Raw genomic sequence first — 19,967 nt, forward strand, 5'->3', positions numbered from 1 at the left:
TTTAAACACCTAAATAGAAAAAATGTATAGTTTGAACACCTTTGTTTATACTAAACCTAATTTATATAATTTGATAATATTTTAATTAATTATCTCTTATAGTAAATTTATTTTAAGTTCCTTTATAATTGTTTCCCTTGGACCGACTCTCGAGTCCAAGGATAAACATGATTTGCTTTTCAATTTTTTTTTATTAATCGACAGAGAAAAGGGTGGCCATGAAGTGGAGCATAATGGTGAGTTTGTGACAACCATCTGCCAAATTTTTATTGCCATAGTTGGATGGTCTTATCGTTAATACAAATCAAGGTCCCTATATCAACTCACCTTTTATTCCTATCTTCATGAACACAGAAAACTCTAGTTGATAGTCGTGTTAAAATCTAAAAAAAATGAAACAAAAACAGGCAAACTAGTGATTTACCATATCTGTAACAAGAGGATTTTAGTCAAAATTGTGGCCAACAACCACCGCAGTTGGACAGGTCTGGCATCCATATTAGCTAAGTTTGAGCTGGACAGTGATGGATTTTCTATGGTCGTTGGAGTTGCAGTAGCAGCTGGAGGAGGCGACATTGGCGGTATTTCGCAGGTGCCAGATGTAGCATTGGCCTGCCAGATACAACAATCAACGGTTAAAGAAACATCAGTTGCAGCATATTAAATGTTTACAGACCTTGCAATAGGCTATATTGTCACATCCGCAAGTGATATGTCCGTTGGCGACATCCACAGCTTCTGCGGCTCCTCCACCATCACTCCTCTGCATCAAAATCAATGAAGTTGTTAAGATCGGTACATCTTATTAAATCGATCGTATAAGATTCAGTTTCAGCTGAAGAACCTGGTAAAAATCAACAGCGATGAAGTTTGGCCAGCGGTCTCCAGCTGCTTTATGGCAAGTGTTGAGCATCCTAACAAGTGGAGCTGAATTTTCTACGCAAGCTGCTGTCTCGTTCGGATTAGTAGGGAAATAGTTTTGAAGAACCAGAGATCTTGATTTGGTATTCATAGAAGATGATTCAGCACGGTTTGGACAGGAACCATTTTTCATCCCATCATCTCCATCTGCAAGTTCAGATTGAAAAAGCCTTTTACATCCAAAAGAATCTAAAATTTGCTTCTAATTCCCACCAAATACACACAGAGATAGGGGTTGAAAAGTGAAGGTGAAACTCACATTGGTTTTCTACAACATATCTCCATTCATAAGCAATCCCCTCGGAAGCCTCCTTAGCTGATTTGGAGGTGAAAAACGAGTTGCTCGTTCTGCTTAACCATATCGTCCACAGTTGGCCAATCTTCGCCGTTCTTCGGCATATTTGAAACCGGAAACCAGTATTGACTTAAGCCGGATGCATTGAAAACTCTTGTTAAGCCTCGTGTGGATACCACATAATCCTCAATAAATATGGTGATAATCTCAGATGGATTTGCCTCTAGAAACGCCTGTATCTCTTTGAGCACATTAATGGCAGGTTGCTGTAGGTAATTAACAAAAAAAATTACTGACAGTCAGCTAAAAACTTGAAAAAGGTAACTTTTTATCTTTGACAAGTACAGGAAACTTGAGAACCAATTGAACTTACAAATGTTGTGGCATTGAAGCATTGGCCACCAAAGGAATGGCATAACCATACATCACCATTGAAGTCATACATATCCAGCATAAGTCCACGAACCCCATTCTACAAGATGATTAATTTCTTCTAAATTAACACAATATTTAATAATAAAAAAGCAACAAAATTGAGTCTATACATTAAAAAATAATAAGTTGAATCAGTCCAAAGAAAGAAAACCAAATAAATCCAATTATAGTTTTTAATAAATTTAAAATAAAAATAAAGTGTTGTGATATGGTGTTGGGCAAATTGTATGCTCTGGGACCTTACTAATCATAGTGCATGTTAAATGTGAAATGCAGGGAAGGATTAGTTGGAAAGCTTATATATATATATATATATATATATATATATATATATATGATCAAAGGAAAGCTTATAATTTAATCAAAAGAATCGACAGCTCATCATGTCATATCAAATTATACTTAATTTTCAGGCGTTTTTCCCGAAAAATCATATTTTCCATTTAATATTTTCGATCAGACACCGTTCACACTATATTTTCCGATCTAACACCTTTTTGCAGAAAGGCGTGCCTCCTACAGCTCATTATACGTTGATTTGGTGTCACGTGAGATAAGGCGCGCCTCCTACAGCGCGCCTTATGGTGACATGGGATATACGTGTGTAAAACGCGGCCCATGGGGCACGCCTTAGGCCACGTAGGGGTATGCCTTAGGCCACGTAGAGGTATAGCGCGGGGCAGGGGTCGCGCCTTACCTGTAAATCTGTCACGCGTCAGAAAGGCGCGCCTCCTGCGACGCTTCAGAAAGGCTCGCCTTAGGTATAATTACCCACCTACCCCGACTCTTCACACCCCAATCTCTCCCTATAAATACCCCCATCCTCAATCACTTTCATCACATCAAATATTATCAGTTTTTCTCAACTTCTCTCAAATACTTTTATAATATCTGTCTAGTGTATATTTTATTATATTTTTTATATTTTGTATTTAATTTATTTAATATTTTACTTAATTAAATTTTTTTGCAGATATAAAATGGAAGACGGTCTACTTCGCTTGGATATAAATCATATATCTCGACACTTTGCTGATATGGTAACATTTTAACGTTTTAATTTAATTTAAATTATTAGTAATAATTTGTTGATTTATTTAATGCATGATTATTAGATTAAGAATTAATTTTTGTAATTATTTAATTTTAGGAGAATGACCGTGTATTAGATCCTTTTATTAGGAACCTTAAGTTAGTGATACCTAGCTGTGTCTTGCCGTATTTAGTAGAGGCTGGATTCGGTTACATAGGTAGATATCAGGGTCACTGTAAGATACAACCAAACCTTATTTCTACCTTAGTAGAGCGGTGGAGGCCGGAGACCCACACATTTCATATTCCGTGCGGAGAGTGCACGATTACACTTGAGGATGTTGCTATACACCTGGGGCTTCCAGTGGATGGAGATGTGATATCAGGGATCGCACAGGATTCTTGGACTACTTTGTGCCGGGAAAATTTAGGACGTGTCCCTGAAAATTTTAACGGTGGTCGGATACCGTTAAATTGGTTAGATGCCAATTTTTGGAAGTTGAGCGAGTATGCCTTTGACGATGAAGTTAAAATGTATGCACGGGCATGCATACTGCAGCTGATAATAGGGTTGCTGATGCCGGATAAATCGCGCAACCAAGTTCACTGCATGTGGTTGCGACATCTTGGCGACTTTTATCTGGCCGGATCACTCAGTTGGGGCTCGACAATTTTGGCTTTATTGTACAGGGAGATGTGTCGAGCCACTGACTACAGGAGAAATGCTATCGGCGGATGTCTCCTGCTGCTGCAGTCTTGGGCATGGTATCGATTGCCCTTTTTATGTCCCGTTGTCAAGAACTCATTCGTATTTCTGATACTATTGAGGTAATTATAAAACTGATTTCGTTTATTAATCATTTTATACAGTTTATAATAAAATTTGTTTTCCTTTAATAGGTGGTCTATTGATAGGAAAAATCATCAGGAGCTACCTGATGATTTAGAAAAAATTAGGGTGCTAATCGATCAGAAGGCTGACACACATGTATGCATTTTAATGTTTAAAAATCGATTTTAGATTATAGTTGTATAATTAGATGATTATTTTGATAAAAATTATATATATTTATTTTAGTTTGAATGGGTGTCATATTCTAATGATGATGTGAGGATGGTGATTCCACCTGAGTTTAGGGGCCCATTAGATGTTTGGATGGTGATGATCCCTTTGATCTGTTATGCGATCGTCGAGTGGCATTCCACTGATCGCGTGCTCCGACAATTTGGTTGTTTTCAACCAATTCCGAAAGAACCTCACAATATGGAGGAGTTGCATAGCATAGATAGACGCGACAAGACCGATACAGATTGGCTGGTGAGGCATCATGAGTGGGTCGTGCTGTGGGAGGATCGACATCGGCGCCTTCCCCTTATAGAGCTCATTTTTACTGACCTCTTGATGGTTGCTGACGGTTATTATGATGCTGACGGTTATTATGATTGGTTCAACAGTAACGGGAAACCGTTTCTGCTTCCCGATGATGCATGAGGGCGGACATTTCCATGACGTCGACAGAGACGTTCACCAACACAGCATCATCGTCCCCCGACTCGTGGACGGAGAGCAGGTGCTTCCGGTTCTTCCTCAGCTACACCAGCAGGACCTTCACAGCAGCCACCGTCTACAACGACTTACATACCGCAGCCATATGTTATGCCACCACCGCCTCCACCATCACCTGTTTTATGACCCCGCCGCCACCACCTTCACAAAGTTATATGACCCCTCCTAGAGGCTATTAATGGGTATATGTTTGTATATCCGACTTGGGGTTCATATGCTAGATATTTGGCGGGTTCAGCCTCATCACCTATGGCCGCAACACAGACACCTCCTGTACAGTTTTCACACTCAGCGATGTCTGGGTTTTATGAGTTTTTTTAGTTTTCGCAGGCCGGTGGGATAGTCAGTCATACACCTCCAAGGTCCTTATTCTATGGAGGTGCTTCATTGTCATCAGCTCCTAATCAACAAAATTTAGCTGCTCAGGACGAGGACGAGGACAATGATGATGGTGATGATGATGACAACGATGAGTCATAACCAGTGATACGAAGAAATCCCCCTTGAGACCGATAGCCACCGACATGCGGAACACATTCGCGTCACAGTCATCTATAGATTTTGTTTTTTTATTATATTTGTATTTAGTACTTTTTATTGTAGTTGTTTATTGGACTTTTTTATTGTAATTTTTTTATTTATAATTTAATACTTACTTTAATTTGTTAATATGGTTGGATTTATTTTAATTTATTTTGTTAAAATTGTTGGACTTTTTGTTAATTTATTTTGCTTAATTTTGTTTATTACCATTTAATAATAGTTTTTGTAATTTGGTTATCATTTACCACTTAATACTTATTGTATTGTTAATATCAGTTATTCGTTAATATAACGCCAACGTCCAATCTCGTATAATTGTATCATTTTTTAATCTTCATCAACGGTTATCGAATAACATTAACTTGAAGTAAATGCAAATTAAAGTACAATAATTATTATTTAATAAACAACTACATCATTTCCTCATCAATTGTTACTTTATGACAACAGAAGTGGACATGTTTTTCTAGTGTGTCATGGGTTTCTACAATGCACACATCTTCTGTCTTGTCTAGATCTTTCTTGAATATCCATATCGCAATGAATTCGATTGGATTTTGGACGACCATACTCCCTCAATAAACTCGGATTTGGTACAATCGGAAGTCAATCTTGAACCTCATCAGGGTCTTTGTCATTACCTATGAGGAAACTCATATTCGTATACCTTAAAAACTTCAGATAGTAGGTATACGAGATCCACAAAATGGTTATAGTCTTGACGTGTATGCGAGCAAGCTGCTATCACATGAGAGCATTGATACTTCAGAGCATGAATAGTCCAGTCTCAGCATCATCCGCACCAGGCTCACAAAACGGTTCTTCTGGTGGAGATGATGGTTCCTCCATGCTCTCCACATTTAGGTCGAAGAACCTACTACTTGCACGTCTTCCCCTTGAACTGGAAGGCATATCGACATTGAGATCAAAAAAGCGCGCAGTCAAATGCCTCCCCCTGGAGCTTGAAGTCATCGTGTCAAATGGAAACTGCACAGATTGTTACGTCGATGACATCTTCATATTAAGGTTAAAGGGATTTGCAGATGAATGCCTTCCCCTTGAACTGGACGCGATGTTGCTATACAAATTGTTCGTCGACCCACCTCGGTACATATCGTAAGGAGTTACGGATGAATGACTCCCTATTATGGCATTAAAATCATTATACATTATTGTCGTCAGGCTGTCAACTTGTTCAGCCAACCTATAGTGGGAGCTTAATGATTGACTCCGAACAACACACATTTGAACAAAATTTGCATATATCTCAATATCAGCGTCTAAATAATTACTTTGAGCTTCAACCATAATTTCAACATCATCATTGTTCAAAAGTTCAAACGTTGTATAAGTTAATGACAACAATGATGTTGGAAATCTGTACTGCAACGACAACATTATTCTATTACTTTCAACATGAATCTTCCTCGAAATCTTTGTTATCAGCTCCTCAAGAGTTATGTTTCTCTTGAATGATATTTTAACACGCTCATTTGATACGAAAACACCGGTTTCATCTTCTTGAATTTCACCATTATAATAAACAATAGCTGAAAATCGCGTCATTCTTTGAGTTTAAAAGTGCAACAATATTATATATGTAAAAAAAACAACTGAAACAAACCCGATTAAATAAATAATATATGAATGAAAATATAACACAATAAAATTTGTACACATAAACGTAAATAGTTTAAATAATATAATTTTATATTATTACTTGTACTGCAAAACTATTTCGACGTATGCTCCTGCTTTCTAATTTTACAAACACAGAAATTAATTGACAACAATTAATATAATATTGTTCAAATAATCATAATAAACAATAAGTATAATAAAAAAATTATCACAAAATTACCTTGTAACAAAAAATCGCACGAACTTCTGAATCAAATATGAGAAGATTGTCGGATTGTTGTATTAATTTTTTTTTGTTGAGAGGAGATATGAGGAGTTACCGAGGGAAAGGGTATTTATAGCCGGAAAAAGCTACAAGACGCGGTACCTGCACCGCGTCTTACATAATTATATCAGATAAAGCTATGACGCGGCCCCTGGTCAGCGCCTAATATAATTGTGTCATAATTAAAGGTAAGACGCGACCACTGTCCCGTGCTATACTCCTATGTGGCCTAAGACATGCCCTAGGGGCCGCGCTTTACACACGTGTATCCCATGTCAGCATAAGGCGCGCCTCAGGGGTCCCGTCTTACCCCACGTGACGTCAAATCAACGTATAACACGTTTCAGGGGCGCGCCTTTCTGCAAAGGGTGTTGGATCAATAAATATAATCTGAACAGTGCCTGATCGAGAATATTAAATGGAAAAGATGATTTTTCGAGAAAAACATCTCATTTTCAATCGAAACGCAGGCACAACTGTGACCGACGTGACATAAATTTAGGTGTGTAAATCTATATAATAATATGTATATTACGTAATAAAAGTTATATGAATGTGATATTTCCAAGATTTTTTTATAACTATAATTATTTGATCTATTACTAAATTAATTTAAATAGAATTGGATACTACATAACTTTAATATAAGATGTTCTTTGCAACTTTGTTTATTTGATTAGTAAGTATCATAATTTGAACCTTTAAATCTCGTCCACCAACTGATTATTGATTCAAATTATTTATTTTATTAACTTAAGGAAAAAGCAACCAATAGCCATGCATTGACCTTCATAAGAAGAAGGCGAAGACCTAATAAAAATAGATAAGCAAATAAAAGAAAAAAGTATTACGCGTGTTCATGGGAATAGAATTTACATTCTCTCGTTTGGTTGGTCGAGAATGTCATTTTCGGTAATTTTACATTATCAATAGTAGATTTTTTGTGTATATTACCGGAAATGTCATTATCTCTATTTCTTTAGGTATTGTTGGATTACCGACGTTTTGAACTAAAATGCCCTTAAATTTTTTTCTTTCAAAAAATATCCTTATTCTGTTATTGAATAATAAAAATTCTACGAATGTTAAATTACAAATTTATTCTTAAACTATTTTAGATTTACAAAAAAAATTATAATTAAATTTTTATATGAAATTTAGGGATTAAAATAAAATTTTACATTTCCATTAAACTTTTTTATATTTTTAATTTTGTAAAAAAATTATATAAATTATATAATTTTTTAAAAAAAAAATATATAAATATTTTTCAACTTGTTAAAAAAATAAATATATAAAAAGAACAATTTGATCAAATATACATTCCAATAATCTTTTATTCCTTTAACCAAACACAGTAATATTACATTCATGCTAAACCAACCAAACATAAAATACAACATTCCCAGTAATCTTATTCTCTGATAATCTTTTATTCTCACTGATAATCTTACATTCCGTGAACCAAACGGACCCTAAGTTAATCGGTGATAGAGTCCTCCTGGTTCGTAGGTGAAAGAATAGCAGATCCAGTCTCCGACTTTGCCCCTTTGAGCGCGAAAGAGTTATGAGCCAAGAATATTTGTTAAATGGCGGCCCATTTACCTAACCATTCACCAAATCCAATAAAGTTAAAAATAAAAGTCCTACAAGACGACATTAAGGGGAGGCTGCCTGCCTCTACCTTAGATTTAGGGGGGAGTGGTCGAATCCGAGTGCATCTGGGTCGGGTATTCCCATTGGCGGCGCAAGTTTGACATGTTAACCCGGAGTCACATGAAGAAGAAGAAGGGGGACATGTTTCTCCGATCTGTTTAAAGGTGAAAAAAAATGTAAAAAACAATCTTGGTTTTTTGTAAATAAAAAAAACAAGTTTGTTTTTTAAAAATTACCCGGAGACTGAAAGAGAAGGGGAAGATGAAAAAAACATGGAGGAGGATGAAACATGAAATATTTGAAGGACTCAATCTCTGCAAATAAGATTAAAACATGAAAGTCATCTGAAAGGGATTGGGGAGGGGATAGAATAAAGAAGAAAAACAAGGGTATCACAATTACATACCTTCATTTCAAGTGGAACCACAGAGAAAACAATTTTGATCTGCGTTGTGGGGAATTTGGCGACGGAGAAAGTGGAATAGCCGGAAAACAACACAGTACGTTTACTCTACTTATCTTAGGCAGCGGCTGTTTGCAATTTAAGCTGCTGCTGCTTTTGAGATTCTTTTTGCATTTAAGCTGATGTCTTAAAAACTAATAAAAAAAATACCCGCTACTTTTCCATCTTGTTTATTCATTCATATGCCAAAATACCATTTCTTTGTCTGGCTTTTTCAATAAAAAGAATGGGTAAAATTGAAAAAAAAATGTCACTATTTTTTTTAAGATTGATTTTTTTAAATTATAAGTTAAAAATTAAATTTTGTTATGGAAAAAATATTTATTTGGTATAGTGGGGTGAGGTTAGGGGTGTGCAAAAAAATCTGATTCGATCGATTTGATCCGTTGATTCGATCTGAAAATTTGGATATCCGATCCATTTTTCAATTTTTGGATAGTTCGGATCGGGTATCCGAATTTTTTTTCGGATTTTTAGATCGAATACGGATCGAGTAAAATCCGATTTCGGATTATCCGAAAATCCGAAAAAATATTGGGCTATATTATTAGCCCAGAACTGTTTGGAAAACCTTGTTCTATTATTGTCTGCCAGGTATCTAACCAGTCATTGAACAACTCCAGTTTATGACCAGGACTTGATTTTGGTCATTGAATTGAAGCGACTGCCCCAGAGATGGACACGACTTTTTTTAGGTTCCAAAGAAATAAGGGTGGGTACAATTTTCTATTTTAGAAAGAAATAGAAACCAAAATTCCTTAAATGCTCCGATTGGGAAATTGGATTTGGATTTTATTTGCAATGTAAATGATAAAAAAATAAAATATATACATTAGAGATAAATAGTTATGATTTAATACAATATAGTAAAAACGTGGAGTGAAGTGGAGCATTAATTTTATGCTTATTAAATGGGTTATTTTAGTATAAGATTGTGAATAACAATGGGATAATTTATGCGTTTAATATCTAAATTATCAATTTTAGTATTTAAATTTTTAATTTTATGTTGATTAATGCTTTTATTATTATGTTGTTTTTTTAATTTTTTGCAAAAAAAAAAAATTGGATTTGGATATCCAAAATTTTCGGATAGGATACAGATCATTACTTTAGGTATCCGAAAATTCGGATCGGATAATATCTGATATCCGATAATGCACACCCCTAGGTGAGGCACTAGGTCTTTTAAGCAAGGTCAGAGGTTCGAATCCTGACGTTTGCGAATTGAGCAAACTGGGTTGGGAGTCGCCCTCGCATCTACAGTATTTAATTTAGATTAGTCAATCAAATAGATCATATACCAATGATTAATTTAAAAAAATCATGTGACACATCTTCCAAATTTAATTAAAATTTGATTCCATCAAATGTCTCTAATAGTAAAAATATATTATTTTTATAGAGATTTTATATTCAAGAGTTACATTGGAAAGGTATATATTGTTAATCAGTTAAGAAAATTATGAATATATTATCTTGTAATTATCCTAAAATTATTGTAATATAATTCAATACTCGTATATATGATTTTTTTTTACATTTAAAAAATTTGAAAAAGTCAAGTCACTCTCGTTGAAGACTTTTATTACTATTCTACCTTGCTAGAAAGCAAAGAAAATTCCAATAGAAACGTCCTCCATAAAATTCTTATATTCCCCAGTACGATATTTACCACGTATGTAATGACATTTTTAAAAATCAATTTACATATGAATGCAGTTAGATCACGACTCTATTCATAATATTTTTTTTCTTCATATTCGGCAAAGTTATTTATTTTAGAAGTTTTTCATTAATAGATTAACTATGAAGGCATGCTGTGTTCAAATTTTATTTTTCATATTTATAATGTCAAAATTTAGATTTTAATTTATTCCTTGGGAAATCAGGAATAATTGATATGATTTTTAACGGTCAATGTGTCCTATTAGAGCCAAATCCATTATCATATGTCTATATTCACTTAGTCTATTAGTCTACGAGTAGTCATATAACTATATACTAACACACACTAAGGGTCACTATAAATTCTCTCGGTCTTGACCAAAAGAAGGATGCAAACTAAATGAAATCATCTCACTTATATTATCCTCTCTACCTCTTCTTGAAGATTGAAAACTTCGACACTGGCTAACAACTGATCCGCTATCAATTCAAACTCTCAGTCCAAATAAAAAATGATAAACCATCTATAGCATTAAATCCATTTGATCCTATTAACAAGTTTAAATTTTATACTTAACATTATACATATACAAAATATATTTTGGAGTTGAATAGTGTTGGTGTTTTAGTGCTAAACTTGTACTCGGCCCGAATCAAGCTTTGAAGAAAAAGAAGATTGAAAAGGTTATTGAATCACGACCCAATCCATCTTTCCTTTTTCATCGGTTGCTAACATGTTTGAGTCCAAAACCAAAGAATAAGCCAATTTATAGAAGTGTGGTTTGAAGGCCTAACCAACAACCCATCCATTCTCAATTTTAAGAGGGGAGAGAGGTCCATATTATTTTGAAGTACTTAATTGATCAACTAACCAAAACAAACCAGTGACGCGCATCACTTGTGCAAGAAGGAAAGCTTGTGAAACTAACTCAGATTGACTCGACTCGAGTTCTGAACGAGTCGTAATAAACTATCTTATACACGATTCGAAAAATTTACGAGCTATTCGAAAAAATATCATATTAATTTTTTATTTTAAAAAAATTTATTAATAATATTAACATTTGTGTTGACTTTTTTTAAAAAACAAATATAGTATAAATGTATTTAATATTATGGTTCTAGTTCGAGTTCGAGTTTGAGTTTTAACCGGGTAAGTTTAAATTTTTTTATATCGAGCTTTTTTTAGTTTTAATTCATGATTTTGAGTTCTAATCGAGTTTGAAAATTTTAAAGTCACAAATTTTGAGTCGATTCGAATTTCATTTCAAAGTTTTTAAATAGAGCCGAACTCAACAATACTCAAACTCAAATCAAATATTTTACTGCCCTAATCGGAACTGACTGCAAATTTCAATTTTCCGTACATGTGGGAAAAAGAAATGAAAAATTTGTCCAAGTCAAATTATAAAAAAGTAAAGAATTGACTGTACAGTATATAATACGAGTAGCCAATCAGAGTTCCCCTAATCATTTACATATAAAAAAAAGAAAAAATAACCTCAGTGACCAAAAATCCCATATAATATATGATTTTGACTAATTTTTTTGGATTTGCCAAAATGACCAACAAAATCGCAATGCGATTTCTAATTCGCAACGCGATCTCCAGTATCGCAAATTAGCCGCGTTGCGATAGTTGAAAATCGCATTGCGGTTTTCCATTTCGCGTTGCGATAGTCTACAGTGTCGTTGTGCGATAGTTTTAAAAATGATATTGCATTTGGTTCTTAAGAATTTTCTCTAAAAAGATAGTATTCGCGCGGACGTGTCGAAGACACGTATTACCACGACCACGACACGAGACGAGACGGCGGCGGCGGCGACGCGCGAGAGTCCCCCTTGTTCTCTTTCACTCAACAAGGAAGTGCAAAATCCAAACCTTAAATACCATTCTCAATAGTGTTTCCAAAACTATGTGGGATTGAGCATTACCAAACTTAGATAATAGAGTATATTATACAATGTTCAGCTCATTAATATGGTGAATACTATAGTAGTTTCAGCTTTTTATACATTCAAAGATAAGCCAAATTCTATATATTTAGTCTTTGCATTTTATTCGACTTAAATAATTACGTGTTGATATATAAAAAGATAGCGAGATCGAGATAATTTGTTTAATAAATTATGTTGTACAATGATTAGACTTAAGAGTGGAGAGAGGATGGTGAGGTGCTTGAAGGAGAGGTAGTGATTAGTAATTGAGTGAGACTAATGATCCTGAATGTTATGCTTGATGATCTTTCAAAATATTTAAAGAGACTCTATTATCTATGAATTGATAAAATAATTTATGAGTTGAACATTGTATAAATATATCTTCCTCATAGATTTTCTTATGTGATATAGTTTGATATGATACTGTAAGATCCGTGATATTACTATTGGGAATGCTCAATCCCACATAGTTTTGGAAACAATATTGGGAATGGTATTTAAGGTTTGGATTTTGTACTTCCTTGTTGAGTGAAAGAGAACAAGGGGGACTCTCGCGCGCCGCCGCTGTCTCGTCTCGGGTCGGGGTCGTTGTCGTGGTCGTGGTAATACGTGTCTTCGACACGTCCGCGCAGATACTACATTTTTAAAGAAAATTCTTAAGAAACAAATGCAATACCATTTTTAAAACTATCACAACGCGAAATGGAAAATCACAACGACACTATAAACTATCGCAACGCGAAATGGAAAATCGCAACGACACTGTAGACTATCGCAACGCGAAATGGAAAACCGCAACGACACTGTAGACTATCGCAACGCGAAATGGAAAACCGCAACGCGATTTTCAACTATCGCAACGCGAAATGAAAAACCGCAACGTGATTTTCAACTATCGCAACGCGAAATGAAACGCGAAATGCAGCGCGAATTTGCGATACTGGAGATCGCGTTGCGAATTAGAAATCGCATTGCGATTTTGTTGGTCATTTTGACAAATCCAAAAAAAATTGATCAAAATCGTATATTATATGAGATTTTTGGTCGATGTTATTTTCTCAAAAAAAAAATCATCACCAATTGCCCACACAACAAACAATTGGATCAGAGCCGTCAACTTTTTATCAAGGCAACTAAACTATTTTTTCTCTTTCTTCTACTTCAGGGTGATCCAGTTCTCGGAAATCGACCAGTCGAGTGGCCTGTTACAAGCCAATTCACGGATCCTTTCCATTGGTGATGAAACGCAACTTGAAAACGAAGAACCAAAGCTTGAATTCTCTTGAGAAGAAGCTGTTGACTGAGTTGAAACCCAGTCTGGAAATTGGAAAGGACATCTCGGTGACTCTGAAAATTCTTCAAACGAGCATCCCGGAGATATCGATGTTTCTTCATCTTCTTCATAACATCCATTCATTTCAATGGTGTCATCGTCATCACCAGCCACAAAAGGATGATCCAGGAGCATGTCTGCAGTCCACCGTTTCTTTGGGTCTTTAACAAAACACTTTCCCAGAAAATCTTTTCCTTTCTCGGATAACTCAGCTGGAATTCCAGGCAATTCATCATTAACTCCGATTTTAAACAACAAAGCCGCCACGCTTGTTCCTGGTTCGAGCTTCCAGGCTGGTTTCCCATTGATCATCTCAGCGACAGCACACCCAAGTGCCCATATATCCACCGGTGACTCGTACACGTTTCCGTTAGCCGACTCCGGTGCAATATTCAGAGGGGTTCCCCTGATTTCCACCGTCCTCTGTTTTTCTCCGTTTCTCTTCGCCAATCCAAAATCGGCTATCTTGACATCACCGTCATCAAATAAAAGAATGTTTTGAAGTTTAATATCACAGTGAGCAAACCCTTTTCCATGAACAAAGCTTAGCCCTTTAAGTATCGACCTTACATATCTTTTAACATCGGATTCCGCCAAGCTTCCGCCGCTTTTCTTAACATGGTCAGCCAAGCTTCCTTTTTTAGCGTACTCCAAGAACAAATTATACTTCTTCTCACCGTTCTCGACGGTAAACTCATCGCCAAAACAACTGATTATCTGTGGGCAAAAACCAAGCTGATCCAGCACTTGCTTCTCGTGCCGGAGAGAAAAAGAGCCGAGAGTTTGAGAAGACTTTACCACCATCAATGGAGATTTGAAAAAGCTTTTCTTCGGCATCATCAAATTGACAGTGCCGAAACTTCCAGAGCCAATCGTATCCCCTCGAACCCACTCCATTTCCAACTACACGATTTCAAATTGGGGTTTGTGGAAGAAATGGAAGGGTCGTTTTGCTTGGTTCTTCGAGAGAGAAAAGGAAGGCCAGGCAAAATGAGCAAAACGGGTGTTACATGGCATTATAGCGGTGGCGCAAACTCCTTTTATACAGAAACAAAGATCTTTTTTATTTATATGGTAGCCGTTCAATTTCACTGAATCAAATATGATTTCAATTTTTCCTCTAAATAATGCACGTGATAGGCAAGTATATATTATTTGTGTTTTTTTAATATTTTTTCCAAACTTGCATACGAAAGCTGAACCGTTGCTTATAAAACGTGGTCGACAGTCATATTATGGCCAGCCAATATGTAAAGTTTTTTATACCCACATGTATTGCGATTGATTGTAATTTACGGCTTAATGTATTAAACTCGTAGGAAGAAAAAATCTTTTTAAATTAACGTTTACATAATAAGTTAAATCAGGTTGAATTGATCGATAATTAAATAAAATATTTAAAAAAAAACGGTCGGAAAATATTTAGGGTTTAATGTATTAATAACCAAAAGATAATGGAAAATACTTATTTTTTTTTTGAAAAAAAAATCAAAGACTAAGAACGTGATTAGGCCAAATTTTAATTTATGAAGTTAATATATTTCAGCCTCCCAGCATATAATGTAGAAAAACAAAGCATGATATAAAATGAAAACTAATTAAAAACAAATTGAAGTTACCTAGTTTAGAGCTATGCAGGGTTGGCAATGGCCTGTGATACATGATATTTTCAAACTATTTAATTTATAAGCATCCGTGATGCAGATGTGAAACACCTTGGTGTCCCAAATATTTGCCTGTGAGACCACATGGCCCAACTCAATCCTACTATATTCAATTCATAACAATATTATAAAACGTGGATTTGATTAGCTTCCACTCACTCTTACAATTATGATTCGTTTCAGATTTATATAAAAGATCTTCTTCATATTTTATGAAAACATTCTGGCTGATTTTGATTTTCAAGAATCAGTGATAGTATATTTTAACAATTAAATTAATAATATATGCGCAAGGAAATGAAGGTAGCAATTAGCTGGCATGAGAAGGTGTGGGTTTCAGATCATATCCACCTGCTGTTTCATGATCCCATTATGACATTCAAAATTACAGTTCAAAATCAAAATTATGGATCAAATTACATTAAAATATTCAGGGGTCACACTATATATAGTGGCAGATGTATCTGGAATTCAAGGCGGACATAAGACCATCTTAAAATCTAATTTTATTTATGTTAATTATTCATTTTTTATAGTGTTTATTTTAAAATTTTATTTGTGTCCACCAATATGAAAAAAATATTCACTACAACAAAACAGGCTTTTTACGACATTTTTTTAACCTTTAGCGGCGTTTATAAGCGCCGCTAAAAACACATGCGGCGTTAAGACAAACGCCGCAAAAACCGTCGTTGAAAACAGCGCCGCTAAAGTTCGCGGCGTTATTTCACAAAAAACGCCGCAATAGGTATTGATATTTAGTGGCGTTTGTGTGACAAACGCCGCAATAAGTGTTGATATTTAGCGGCGTTTGTCATAAAAACGCCGCAATAGGTGTTGATATTTAGCAGCGTTTTTCAGATAAACGCTGCAATAGGTGTTGATATTTAACGGCGTTTGTCATAAAAACATCGCAATAGGTGTTAATATTTAGCAGCGTTTTTCAGACAAACGCCGCAATAGGTTATGATGTTTAGCGGCGTTTTTCGCTAAAACGCCGCAGTAGGTGTTGATGTCTTGCGACATTTTTTTCACAAACGCCGTAGTAGGTATTGATGATTTGCGGTGTTTCTGCTAAAAACGCCGGTACATGTCTGTATATAGCGGCGTTTGTAGGATAAAAACGCCGCTAAATGTATGGTATATTGCGGCATTTTTTTTACAAACGCCGCTAAATAACACATAATTTAACAATCCTAAAAATTATGCTTGATTACCCCAAAACTGTTTTTTCAACCTGTTCCATTATCCAACAAACACAATAATATCAAACTCTATATCCATAACAAACAACATCAAATCCAATATAATAAATAAAAGTTTTCATTAACGTAATATAAATTCAGTTACAGAAGGTTCAGTAGAATGCTCATAACATAAATGTGACTACAATGATGGATTCTGAGGTTGCGTTTTCTGAATCATCAGCATCATATCATTGAGTCGTTTTTCAAATTCTTCACATCTCTTCTGATATGCTGCTTCTCTCTGTACTGTCGTTGCTTCATTCTCTGCTTCCGCTGCTGCTCTGGCTGTTGCTCTCTCTGCTTCCCTTGCTTCATTAAGAAAGAAGATTAATTGGTGATTAATTTTATTTGATAAGTAAATATTTATAAGAAGTCTTGTGGAACTTGGTACAGATTCCTTTGCATCAATAGTTGCTACCAGAGAAGAGGTGAAAAAGAAAATCTAAACATGAACCTGATTCATCAGGACCAGAACAGTAGTTTTAGTGATGAAAAGTTTAGGGTTAGTATCCATTAAACAACTAATTTGTTTATTATACTAATATCCTTAACCACGATAGTGATGGCACAATAGTTCTGAAGAGTCATTCTATCCAAAGGATCAGCTCAAGATAGCCAAGAGAATAACTAATAGGATTTTTGCACAATCCTATTTTATAATTATAGTGTCCCAAAAGAATCCGAGACAGTCCCAAAACCGGACTGTAGAATTTAAATCATTTAAGTTCCAAGCATAAACATGGAAGAATAATTTAAGGTTTACATTTTTTTACATGATAAGATTTTAGGAAGCTCAGATGTTCTTCCACCAAAAATGCTAAAATATCCAATATGCACATGAACAGTCAAAACTGATAGTAAAAGAAAAACAAAATACGAGAAAACACATGAACAGTATGCACATAATTAAAAAGAGAGAAAATAACTGCTTCCTCACCTCAACACGGTATCTGTTTAAAAGGGTTAATATCCAGTTCAATGCTTCAATTCTAGTGGCCTCCCACTGACTATCTAGTTGCCTGATCAGTCAAAACATGGTAATTACTAAAAAATAATTGCAAAGTGAAATAATTTAAAAAGAATTAGAAACTCATTTAAAACACTTTTCTATAGCTCTTCATAATTCAGTATAGCTAAATATTCCTAAAGTGCAGACAACCAGTAACATTTTAAACATAGCATTTTCCCTAGGTAACAAAGACTACACCTCCTCACAATGGGAGAATGACACCCACATCAAAGTTTTCTATCGGATTAGCCCTCAATTGCACGAAGCGATTCTTTGGTTTCACGAGCACCTAATATAAGAATAGTTTATAAAGGAATTGCAGCTGGTTATTGAAGATGCATTAAGGAGACTATAGAAGAAATAAGCTAACCACACTATTTTTCTGTTCTTTATCAGATATACAGGGGAGAATGGCTCCCAGGATGTCAGCATATAACCCTGTTAGCTAATTTTATGTTGATAAAAAACTAACCATATGTTAGTATGTTATACAAGTCGTACATTGAGATATCATGCAAGAAGAAATTGCCATCTTACCTTCGCATGGGATGCATAGTGTGTGACAGATGAGCAAAGAGTTGATGTAGATATTACAACTAGTTGTATCAATAATAGTAAACGCTCAATTATAACCAGGTGCCTATTATTTCCATTTGCAGATGTATTAGCAGATGTAACTAAGGCCGGTTTGTTTTGGAAAATTTAGATTAAGTAATATCAAAATGGAGATCATATTCAATATAGGTAAGAATGAGAGTAATGGTAGAGTACTGGAGTTAGTAGAAAATCACGAAATTCCTTAAACCGATCGTTTTTAGTAACTTGCTTGATGGGCAAATAACAAAATATACAATTTTAAGATGGTAGGTGGTAATGATTGAAAATAATTTGAGCAAAAGGTGCTTAGAAGTTTCAATCTGTACAGTGTATAGAGATATGGATGATTTGGCACATAAAAGTTATTTGATTCAACTAGGTAGAATGAGAAGAGATAGAGTAGAGGCAGAATGACGATTATATTGATTGAACCACAAAGAAGGATTTGAATTGTTTATATCATTAAAAAATTTAGCCCTTAAAAGTGCAATGATGGATTTATTGAATAATATATCCTATGCCGACTAGGAAGTAGTATTTCCTCAAAGCCTATCCAAGCAATAGAAAGCAACACAGACATGGCAAGTGCATTAGTAAACTTTCGGTATAACTCCAATTTTGCCAAGTTTCTCCGCATCTACACCCAAGAAACAGTGGAACAAATGGAAATAAATAGATGTTTTAAAAGTTGTAGCTGGTATGAATAACTTGAAATTTCAAAAGAAAATCAACTCATTTATACAGAGCCTATTACAACCAGGAAATTTCTTGTAACTGAACACCCTACAAATACAGCAGTAAGGCACAGTGAATTTGATTTCCAATAGAGCTTCACACCATGTTGGCAGATACATAGATTTCGTATTAATGTCTATCTGTTTATCCATATATCATTGTGCATCTATATATTAAGTAATAATAGTTGCAAGTAAAAAGAATCATACCTGAAGTTTCTCCAAAGTTTTTGACAGTGATGAGAAAATCCATAGAATAAAACAAGCATCCAAAAGGCAACATGAAGCACCAAAATACTTTGCTTTTCCAGAAAAATCATTAATGTTCCCCAAATGTTCTACTAGCTCAAGTGCCTCCGTCGCAATGAAGTATATCAGACCAAGCAGAACTACTTTGGATGTTAAGCCACCAAGCGTTGGCCTCACTATACCAAAACCCATGGAAACCACCAGGCGAAATTTTTGATCCGAGTCTCAAGGAAGAAAGCTTAACAAGGAAGTAGGGTTAAGAAAAGGTGGGTTGGATTTGGATTTTAGTTATCAACCGAAGATTGTTGGAGAGAATGAGAAAGGCGTATTGAATTAGAGTTTGAATCAGATAACGGCGGGAATGAAAATTAGGTGGGAAAAAAATGGAAAGGGTTAAAGGGGCGTGGGACTTAGAAACTGTAAAATTGTGGCGTTTGTAATACAAACGCCACTAAAGTACGAGTCATTAGCAGCGTTTGTATTCAAAACGCCACTAAAGTACGAGTCTATAGCGGCGTTTGCATTCAAAATGCCACTAAAGTACGAGTCTATAGCGGCGTTTGTATAAAAATGCCACTAAAATACGAGTCATTAGCAGCGTTTGTATTCAAAACGCCACTAAAGTATGAGTCTATAGCGGCGTTTGTACAAAAACGCCACTAAAGTACTAGTCTATAGCGGCGTTTATATAAAAACGCTACTAAAGT

At 35.1% G+C, this 19,967-nt stretch overlaps 1 pseudogene; it reads right to left on the reverse strand.

Moving 5' to 3' along the window:
• Nucleotides 1-382: 382 nt before the first annotated feature.
• Nucleotides 383-14,747, reverse strand: LOC120206879 (annotated as a pseudogene).
• Between the last annotated feature and the right edge of the window lie 5,220 nt (nucleotides 14,748-19,967).

This window comes from Hibiscus syriacus, unplaced genomic scaffold (assembly GCF_006381635.1).
Source record: "Hibiscus syriacus cultivar Baekdansim isolate YM2019G1 unplaced genomic scaffold, ASM638163v2 tig00014064_pilon, whole genome shotgun sequence".
Taxonomy (NCBI): Eukaryota; Viridiplantae; Streptophyta; class Magnoliopsida; order Malvales; family Malvaceae; genus Hibiscus; species Hibiscus syriacus.